An 8,987-nucleotide genomic window follows, 5' to 3' on the forward strand; every position below is an offset into this window, starting at 1 on the left:
AATGCATGGCAGAAATCAAAGTGTACAACTCCATAAACCAACTCATGATCGTCAAGTAAACACTGAAAGCTTTTATTAAAACAAGGGGAGTTGCAGAGAAATCTTAACTCTCCACCATGCAAAAGAGTACATATCGAAAAACTCATAAGGCTCTCGAGTAAGTAAGCATCGTAATCACCTGTGGTGCATGTAATAACATCCGGGAGCTCCGCCCCACCGGATTCCCACAACTATGGTAGTCTCGATAATGTTGGTCGACATTAGAGAAATCAAGCGATCGCAATCGCATATCATAAATTGTGGCCTAGCCACAAATAATAACCTATGGCCTTGCCACATATAATCATAGACCATGGCCCCAGTCACACCTAACAGCCCGTTGGTGACCCAAAGGTTCTCTAGCTATAGCTCACTTGTGCATAAGTATAACACCCTGTACCTTTGTATAGAAGCTCATAAGACCTTATCAATATGACTAAGAGTCAATTGACGTGAATTTAAGTGCCAAAGAGCGGTGATGGACGAAAGGAATATTTTGAAATAGAATATTTTGTACACGAGAAAATAATAATTAAATAATAATTTTTTTATTGAAGATGAATTAGTAAGTTAAAAGGTGAATCAAAGGTAAACCAAGACAAAATGAGACATTTTGGGTCCCAAGGAGACAAGTGAAAAATTCTAGAATAAAATAATATTTTATTAATAAAATAATATTAAAATAATACTGATGTCAGGTTGGATATATTACCCGAAGGAAGTGTGATTTGTACAATTTGTCTAAGTGAGGGAATGAAAGTAAGAAATATTTAGAAAAAAAAAACAATGTTATTGGGGCCCGCGTGTCTTTATTAAGTTGAGCAAGAGCGGGTAAATATATATTTAAATATTATGGAGACACCTTGATGAGGTGTAAATTTGATATTTTATTTGTACAAGTGTAATGGGAGAAAGATAGAAGAAAATTGGAATTTAAGAAGTCTTGAAAGGACCAAATTGTGACGATGAAATGTTCATAAGGTCACATGGTAAATAAGGCAAAGTTTGAGGATTTATGTGCAATTATAATATTTGAAGTTAAATGGATACTAACTAATCAAGGAAAGTTAGGTTATGTGGAATATGAGATGTACATATGAAAGTTACTATTACATGCAAACTATAGTGTGCAAAAAGGAGAAGTTAGTGGGGAACATGTGGGACCCCTATTATGTGAAGAAAAAGGAAGGATAAAGTTAAAGATTATTTGCATGTTTGGTGCATCAGGTGGTCAAATGTGGAAAATGAAATGTGAGTTGCATGAGACCTGATTGGTTGGAAAAATGGCCAAATAAAATGTAAAGTGAAGCTTGTACATGGAGTGTGATTGGAGGAATAAGGTGGCATTAAAAGGAAATGAAAATGAAATGCAATAAAACATATGTGGAATGAAATGCAAATCAAATAAATGAAAAGAGAATGCCATGTGGACCAATGCATGGACATGGCAATCTAACCAAAGGATAAAGGAATGGATAAGGAAACATAGCATGAACAAGCCACCAATGGGAGGTGGTGATAATAACAAAGAGAGACATTGAATGGCATGACATGTAGAGAAAAGAAAACAATGAGAAAGTGCGAAAGTGAGGTGGCGATGGGAAGATATTAGGATAGAATTTGAACCAATGAGCAAAAGAGAAAATTGTGCATGAAACATGAGCGATGATGCAATAGAATGGAAAGTACAAAGAAAGATAGAGTTGAGTTGTGCATGCGAAGTCGGAATACTATCAAAGAAAAGAGAAGAAGGAGAAACCAAATAAAACAAAAAGAAAAAGTAAGCAACCTTGAGCAATCTGCCCATGTGGGAGTAAAATGAGAAGATGAAAGCCATTTCAAGCCTTTCACTTTGAGAGGTCCGCCCATGAGAGAAGAAATGAAAGGAAATGTTGCCATTTCCTTGGGAATCTGCCCATAACAAAGAGAAATGGGATAAAGGCTCATTTTCTCTTTGTTTTGTCCACCACCCAAGAGGAAGAGAGAAAAGAGAAGAAAAGCAACATGCAAGGAAAGGCTTGATTTTTAGAAGAGAAATGTGAAGAAAACAAGTGTGTTCTGTGAGAGATCCACCCATTTGGAAGAGAGATGGAAGGAAAATAGCCTTTTGAGGCTTCCACCCGAAAGTAGAGAAAGAGTTGAGTGAAAAGGGCTTGGAAGAGGCTCGGTCTTTGTGGAAGTTGGGAGAAAACTCGAAAAGGTTTTCTCTTGCATGCCATGGTTGAAGCTTTAAGAATGCATGGCAGGTTCGGCCTAGTGATTCCAAGCTAAGGAAGGTAAGTAGAACCTTGATTTTGGTTATAATTTCTTGAGAAAATGAGTTGCTAATTGTGTGAGTATGCTTATGGCAGCAATGGTCCTCCAAGATTTGAAAGAAGTAGATGCATGCATGTAGGTTAATCTTGGAATGCATGTTGATTTTGGAGCTAGATAAGCAATGGGTGAGTACTTTAGTTTTGAAATCGCAAATTGACAAGAGAAATGAGTTGTGTGCTAATTGTTTATGTTTGTGGCAGCAATGGTGACTGAGAATGTGAGGAATTGTGGATTATATGTGGAACTTAAGCTAAAACTGAAAGGTATGCATGCAATGTGAATGCATGGTGTTGTGTTGGCTTTGTTTAGTTGATAGTATGTGGATTGTGTGTTAAATGATTGTGAGTAAGGTTGATGAGAACTATGAAATTAGGCTATGGATTAATTGATTGATGTGCTGTCATGCATGTGAATAATTAAGTGTGATGGGTTTGTATGATTGCTAGGAAGTGTAAAAGTAAAGGAGTATGCTATGGTGGTGTGTCGGAGGAGCTAACGGTTAACCAGTGAGTAGAATTAGCTAGATACGCACTCGAATTGATAGCGATGCAGTGTCCCACTATGATAAGCTGTGTAGGGGTGCATATTTTAAAATCTCTGTGCTATATGTATTGATTCTTATTAGTAAACGTTGATGGTTTTCTTAAATGCATTGTGGATAGCATGAGCTTTTGGCCTTGGTAGGCAATTTTAAAACAGATTTACAATGATTTATATATTGTTATTATGGAAAGCATGAGCTGGTAGAAACCATAAGAAGTTTGTGGATGCAAATTGTTTTGAAAGTAGCTTTGGATATATCTATAGATAAGCCATATATGTAAAGAGTATTAGAAATTGGGAAACAAGCCTTTCACGATGTTTGCATCAAAATCTGTGCATTGTGTTTTTGTGTGATATGCATAACTAAATGCATTTGTTAAATGATTTAAAATGCAAAGTTTTGAGCTTCGGTTTTATTTCCATCTTTGTACAAGTGATTACACCATGCCATTTAACTTGAAAAGTAATTTCACAGGGCTATCGAACCTTGATTTCAAATGATTTAAAGGAAAAGCCTTGAAAAATCCAATTTGGTTTTAAAAATAGTTTTGACACACTGAGAGCATCGAGAGTAGGCTGATTGTCACTTCGGTTAAATGTGACCCTTGTGCACAAGTGAGTTCTAGCTAGAGAACCTTTGGATCATTGATGGATTTCTAGACATGGCTGAGGCCATAGTCTGTGATATACCTGGTAAGGCCACGGGTTATATATGTGGCTAGGCGACAAGTGATATTCGTGGTTGCGACCGCTTGATTCTCCGATGTCGGCCAACATAGTTAAAACTACCATGGCTTTGGGGATTCGGTGGAGCAAAAGCCCTGGATGTTATTACGTGGAAGTGGGTCCCTGGGTGATTATGATACTTACCTACTTGAGAGCCTTGTGAGTTTTTTGACGTGTACTCTTCTGCATGGTGGAGAGTTAAGATTTCATTGCAGCTCCCCTTGTTTGAATAAAAGCTTTCAGTGTTTACTTGACAATCTTAAAATGGTTTATGTGGCTGTACACTTTGATTTCTTTATGTGCCACACATTTTTGGGAACATGCATACTTTTATACTGTTATTCACATTTTGATGGCAAATAATGCTTTTGATAATTGAACTTTGTTTTGCTATGCTTGTTTTCGGCACCAATTTGCCATGTGAAATATTGCATTATGATTTACATCGTTATTTTTGTTACAAGGCACAAATATCCTACTTATGATTTGTTTTCTTAAGATTTTGATTTGATATTCTGGTTTATCATTCAACTTATCTGCTTTAAGCTTGTGCACATAGTTCCCTTGTGCACATTATCTACTTTACTTGCTCACGAAGCCGATGATCACTGAGTTTATGAGACTCACCCCTTATTTCCCTTGTGCACATAGTGATCAGCCTAGCGTGCATTCATCAACATTTGTAGTCCATCGCAGATAGGTAAAAGCATCTCATAGCAATTTATTCTGAGTGCTCCGCTGCCAGAGGTTGAGTTGTCATAGTATAACTTGTTATGAAATTAGACATTAGTATCAATACGAATGTACATTTGGAGATTTTAAGTCTTGATGTATTATTTTTATGATTATGCGGAATAAAGGTTTAGTCAATTTAAAAAGATTATTGTTCAATTCTTATTACAAAGATTTTTATGTATCAAAGTAATTTCATAGATTGATGGCATGATTATGAAGTAATAGGTAACGTTTTAAGTAAGGCTTGTTCGGGACTTGGTGGGTTCTCCCACGAGACTCAGACGCCGGTAGCGATCAAGGAGCGGTCGTTATATTATAAAGATTATTGTTCAATTCTTATTACAAAGAGTTTTATGGATCAAAGTAATTTCATAGATTGATGGCATGATTTTAAGTAACACCTAACATTTTAAGTAAGACTTATTTGGGACTTGGCGGGTTATCCCACGAGACTCGCATGTCGGTAGCAATCGAGGAGTGGTTGTTACAACAAGGGTCACACCCGATGTGATATTCGCCCTACTCTCGACACTGTTAGTTTGTCAAAACTATTTTCAAAACCAAATCAAGTTTTCGAGGCTTTTCCTTTAAATTATTTGAAATCAAAGTTTCATAACCCTTTAAATTGCTTTTCAAGTTAAATGGCATGGTGTAAACACTTTGTACAAAGATCGGAATAAAACTGGTGCTCAAAACTTGCATTTTAAAACATTTAACAAATGCATTTGGCTATGCATATCACACAAAAATACAAGGCACAGATTTTAATGCAAACATTGTAAAAAGGCTTGTTTCCCAGTTTCTAAAACACTTTACATAAATAGCTTATCCATAGTTATATCCAAAACAACATCCAAAACAACTTGCATCCATAATTTTCTATGATTTCAAGCAGCTCATGCTTTCCACAAATGCATTTAAAGAATACTATCAATGTTTACTATACATATATCATTATATAGTTATGGAAATTTTGAAATAGGCACCCCTTACTCATCTTACAATAGTAGGACATTGCATCGCTATCAATTCGGGTGTGTATCTAGCTAATTTTACTTTCCGGTAACCCGTTACCTCCCGGCACACCACCAGAGCACACTTTCTTTACTTATACACTTCCTAGGAACCATACAAACCCAATACACTTAATTATTCACATGCATGGCAACACATCAATCAATAAATCCGTAACATAATTTCATAGTTAATCCCATGCTTACACACAATCATATATGGCAGCAACTTTGCCAAAGAAGTCTTAAATATTTGCATGCATAATCCTTATCCTTTACTTTCTTCAAACATTACATTTTCACAACATCAAATCTCACAACCAATATAGGCATTCTTCCTAGCCCATAATCATATAACATAAACAATCAAGGATCAAGCCACAAGTTGTTTTACTTTTCCTCAATAATTTAACTTGAACTAAAACCAAGAAATCTCAAGCTCTTTGGTAATGTAATCTCACATTCCTTGCAAATCACCAATATGTATGGTTTCCTTGGCACCCCACATGGTATGCTTTTTCTGACACAAACATTTTCACACATTATAATCAGTTCAAAAAGCATGTATTCAACCAAACTAACAATTTCTATCTTCTTTACCTTGAAATCTCTAAGCCAAACTACCAAAATGTCTTTAGACTTCAACAATGGTGTGTGGGTGGGGAAGAAAACCTCTCAGTTTTCTCTTTTTTTCTTCTTTCAAGCTGTTTTTCTTTCTTTCATTCCTTTTAATCTTTCCTCTCCTCTAGGGTGGAAGCTCCACAAGGCCCTCTCCTCTTCATTTCTCTTGCAAATGGGTGGATCTCTCATGAAACTCACTTGTTTTCTTCACCTTTTTCTTCTAAAACCCGAGCCCCTCCTTGCATGTTTCTTTTCTTTTCTTTTCTTTTCTTTCCTTTCTCCCTTTCTCTTTTCTTCTTTGTTATGGGTGGACCTCTCAAGGCAAAAGCCATGAAAATGGCTTTCATTTTCTCATTTTGCTCACACATGATCGGATTGCCAAAGGTTATTTTCTTTTTCTATTATTTTTTTCTTTTCTCTTTATTTTTCTTTATTCATTCCTCATTTCTCATTGGACCAACTCACTCCCCACTCACATTGAATGCACAAATTTTCTCTTTTGCTCATTGGTCCAAAATCTATCCTAATTATCTTCCATTTGTCACCTCATTTTCTCATCTTTTTTTTTAATTTCATTTGCCACCTCAGTCCTCCAATCACTCTCCATGCACAAGTTTCACTTTACATTTTATTTGGCCATTTATTAAACCACTCAAGTCACATGCGACCCATATTTTACTTTCCTTATTTAGCCACCTAATGCACCAATCACATTACATGCAAATAAACTTAACTTTATTTTTCCTTTTTCTTCACATGCTAGGGGTCTCACATGTCCCCCACTAACTTCTCCTTTTTGCATGCTATGATTTACATGTAATAGTGAATTCACATGTATATTTAACATTCCACATAATTTAACTCCCCTTGGTTAGTAAATGCCCTTTTAACTTTAAATATAGTAATTGCACATAAGTCCTCAAACTTTTCCTTATTTACCATTCGACCCTCCATACTTTTCATCCTTTACAATTTGGTCCTTCAATCATTTCTTTGATTCCAATTTCCTTCTATCTTTCTTCCTTTACATGTGTACAATCAAAATATCAAAGTTACACTTCACCAAGGTGTTATCATAATATTTAAATATTTACTTACCCGCTCTTGCTTTCTTAAATAAAGGCACACAGGCCCACTTGTGTTGTTTTTCTTCAAAATTCTTTGTTATTTCTTCTCCCTCACTTAGATTAGTCATATAATCCTCATTCATGACTGATTTCGATAACAGATAAAATATTAATATTTTAATATTATTTTATGAATAAAATAATATTTTATATTAAAATTTTTCACTTGTTTCCTTGGGACTTAAAATGTCTCACTTTGTCCCGATTCACCTCCGATTCGTCTTTTAACTTGCCAATTCATCCTCGATAAAATATTATTATTTTATTATTTTATCACTTACGAAATATTTATTCTAAAATATTCCTTTCACTTTTCAACACTCTGAAACACTTTAATTAACCTCAATTGGCATCCGATAAGCTCTATTAGCTACCATATCAAAGTACGGGGTGTTACAGTTAATTAAAGGCAAGTTAAGGAGTTTGTTAAGTTTAATGAAGAGTTAGTCAGCTACGAAGGAAAGAGCAAATAATGAGCAAAAATAGAACCCTAGTAATTGATTATCAAGGGACCTTAATCAACTAAGACATGGTTGTGTGACAAGATGAAGCAAAACAGAAATATGCTAATCGGTTAAGAAGTATGGTTAATCTGTTAGGGCATAAGGTCCTAATATCTTCAATCGGCAAAAACAAGTTTGAAAATATTATTAATCACTGAAGGGAGCCAAAATAGAAAAGCTCAATATTCGAAGATTTTCTAGTTGATTAAAGGTGATTTTAATCGGTTGTGGTTGAAAAAAGTAAAGCTTCAATCAGTTAAGGGAAGTGTTGACCATTTAAAGGAAGACTGCCATGTAGAGAAGTGCAAATAGAAAGTTTGTAATCAATTATAGCCTACCATAACGGAAGTCTGCTGAAGAAAAAAAGTTTCAAGACAGAAAACTCTTAATCAATTATAGCCTCCTGTAATCAGTTAGACTAAAGAATGTAGTAGCAGGATAATGCAAGGCAGAGAAACTGTATTCGGTTAGAGCTGCCTGTAATTGGTTAGCCAATGTCTATCTGCCTATTTGAATTTAAATGCTAAAGGACAAAATAACATTTATAAATGCATCAGAGTTGTTTCTAACGGCTAGAAACTATCTCTAAGAAAAATCTGATTCCTTAGGTATAAAAGGAAGCTCTAACGATCAAAGAAAGAAGATTTGAAGAGAGAAGAGCTACTTTGAGCAAAAAGTAACATATTCTTTACAAAAAACACTTGCCTTTCATTCCATATCCAAAAAAAGTGTTTGAGCTTGATTGTAATCTATCCAGACTTGTAAAGGTGCTTAGTTGTACTTCTTTTTTTTCTTTCATAGGAAATTAAAGTGTGGGAAGTACTTTAAAGATTGTTGTAAAGGATTAGAGCTTGGGTTAGAAGCTCACCTTGTAAAAGCTTGGTGGAAGTTGTTAATTTCATTAATTTAGTGAAGTTGGGTTAAAAATCCTTGATTGGGAGATCAAGGTGGTGGATGTAGGTCAAAGGGAACGAACTACTATAAATACTCTTGGATTGTCCACTTCTTTTTACCCATCCTTACTTGGTGTCTTGTAATTCTAACTAGTTCTAATCATTCTTTTCATCCAGTTGACTAAGTGTTCTTCAAGCTCTAAAGGGCTGAGCATAAAATTTTTAGTGCTATTCACCCCCTTCTAGAACTCCAACGGTACCAACAAGTGATATCGAAGCCATACCTTTAAATTTAAATACAAAAGATTATACAAAGAAAGAGAGAAGAACAAAATGAAATAAAAATGAAAGATTTAAATGAACAAACAATTTGATAATGGAATTTCTTCAAGAAAATAAGTGATATTTTTTAATGTTCTTAAGGTGGGAGATATTTTTTTAATTTTCAACAAAATTGTTGAGAAAATCTAA

At 35.0% G+C, this 8,987-nt stretch overlaps 1 long non-coding RNA gene and 1 pseudogene across 1 annotated transcript; one reads left to right on the forward strand and one right to left on the reverse strand.

Moving 5' to 3' along the window:
- Window positions 1-2,091: 2,091 nt before the first annotated feature.
- LOC149526390 (uncharacterized) lies at window positions 2,092-4,473 on the forward strand. The gene is made up of 3 exons (XR_016352063.1): window positions 2,092-2,315; window positions 2,391-2,480; window positions 2,556-4,473. It is a non-coding gene; the product is annotated as an uncharacterized LOC149526390 (long non-coding RNA).
- Window positions 4,474-8,016: 3,543 nt separating this feature from the next.
- Window positions 8,017-8,987, reverse strand: part of LOC110427541 (putative 2-oxoglutarate-dependent dioxygenase AOP1.2) — a 58,621-nt pseudogene continuing 57,650 nt past the window's right edge.

Source organism: Theobroma umbraticum, unplaced genomic scaffold (assembly GCF_002168275.2).
Source record: "Theobroma umbraticum cultivar Fairchild unplaced genomic scaffold, ASM216827v3 scaffold_34.0, whole genome shotgun sequence".
Classification (NCBI taxonomy): Eukaryota; Viridiplantae; Streptophyta; class Magnoliopsida; order Malvales; family Malvaceae; genus Theobroma; species Theobroma umbraticum.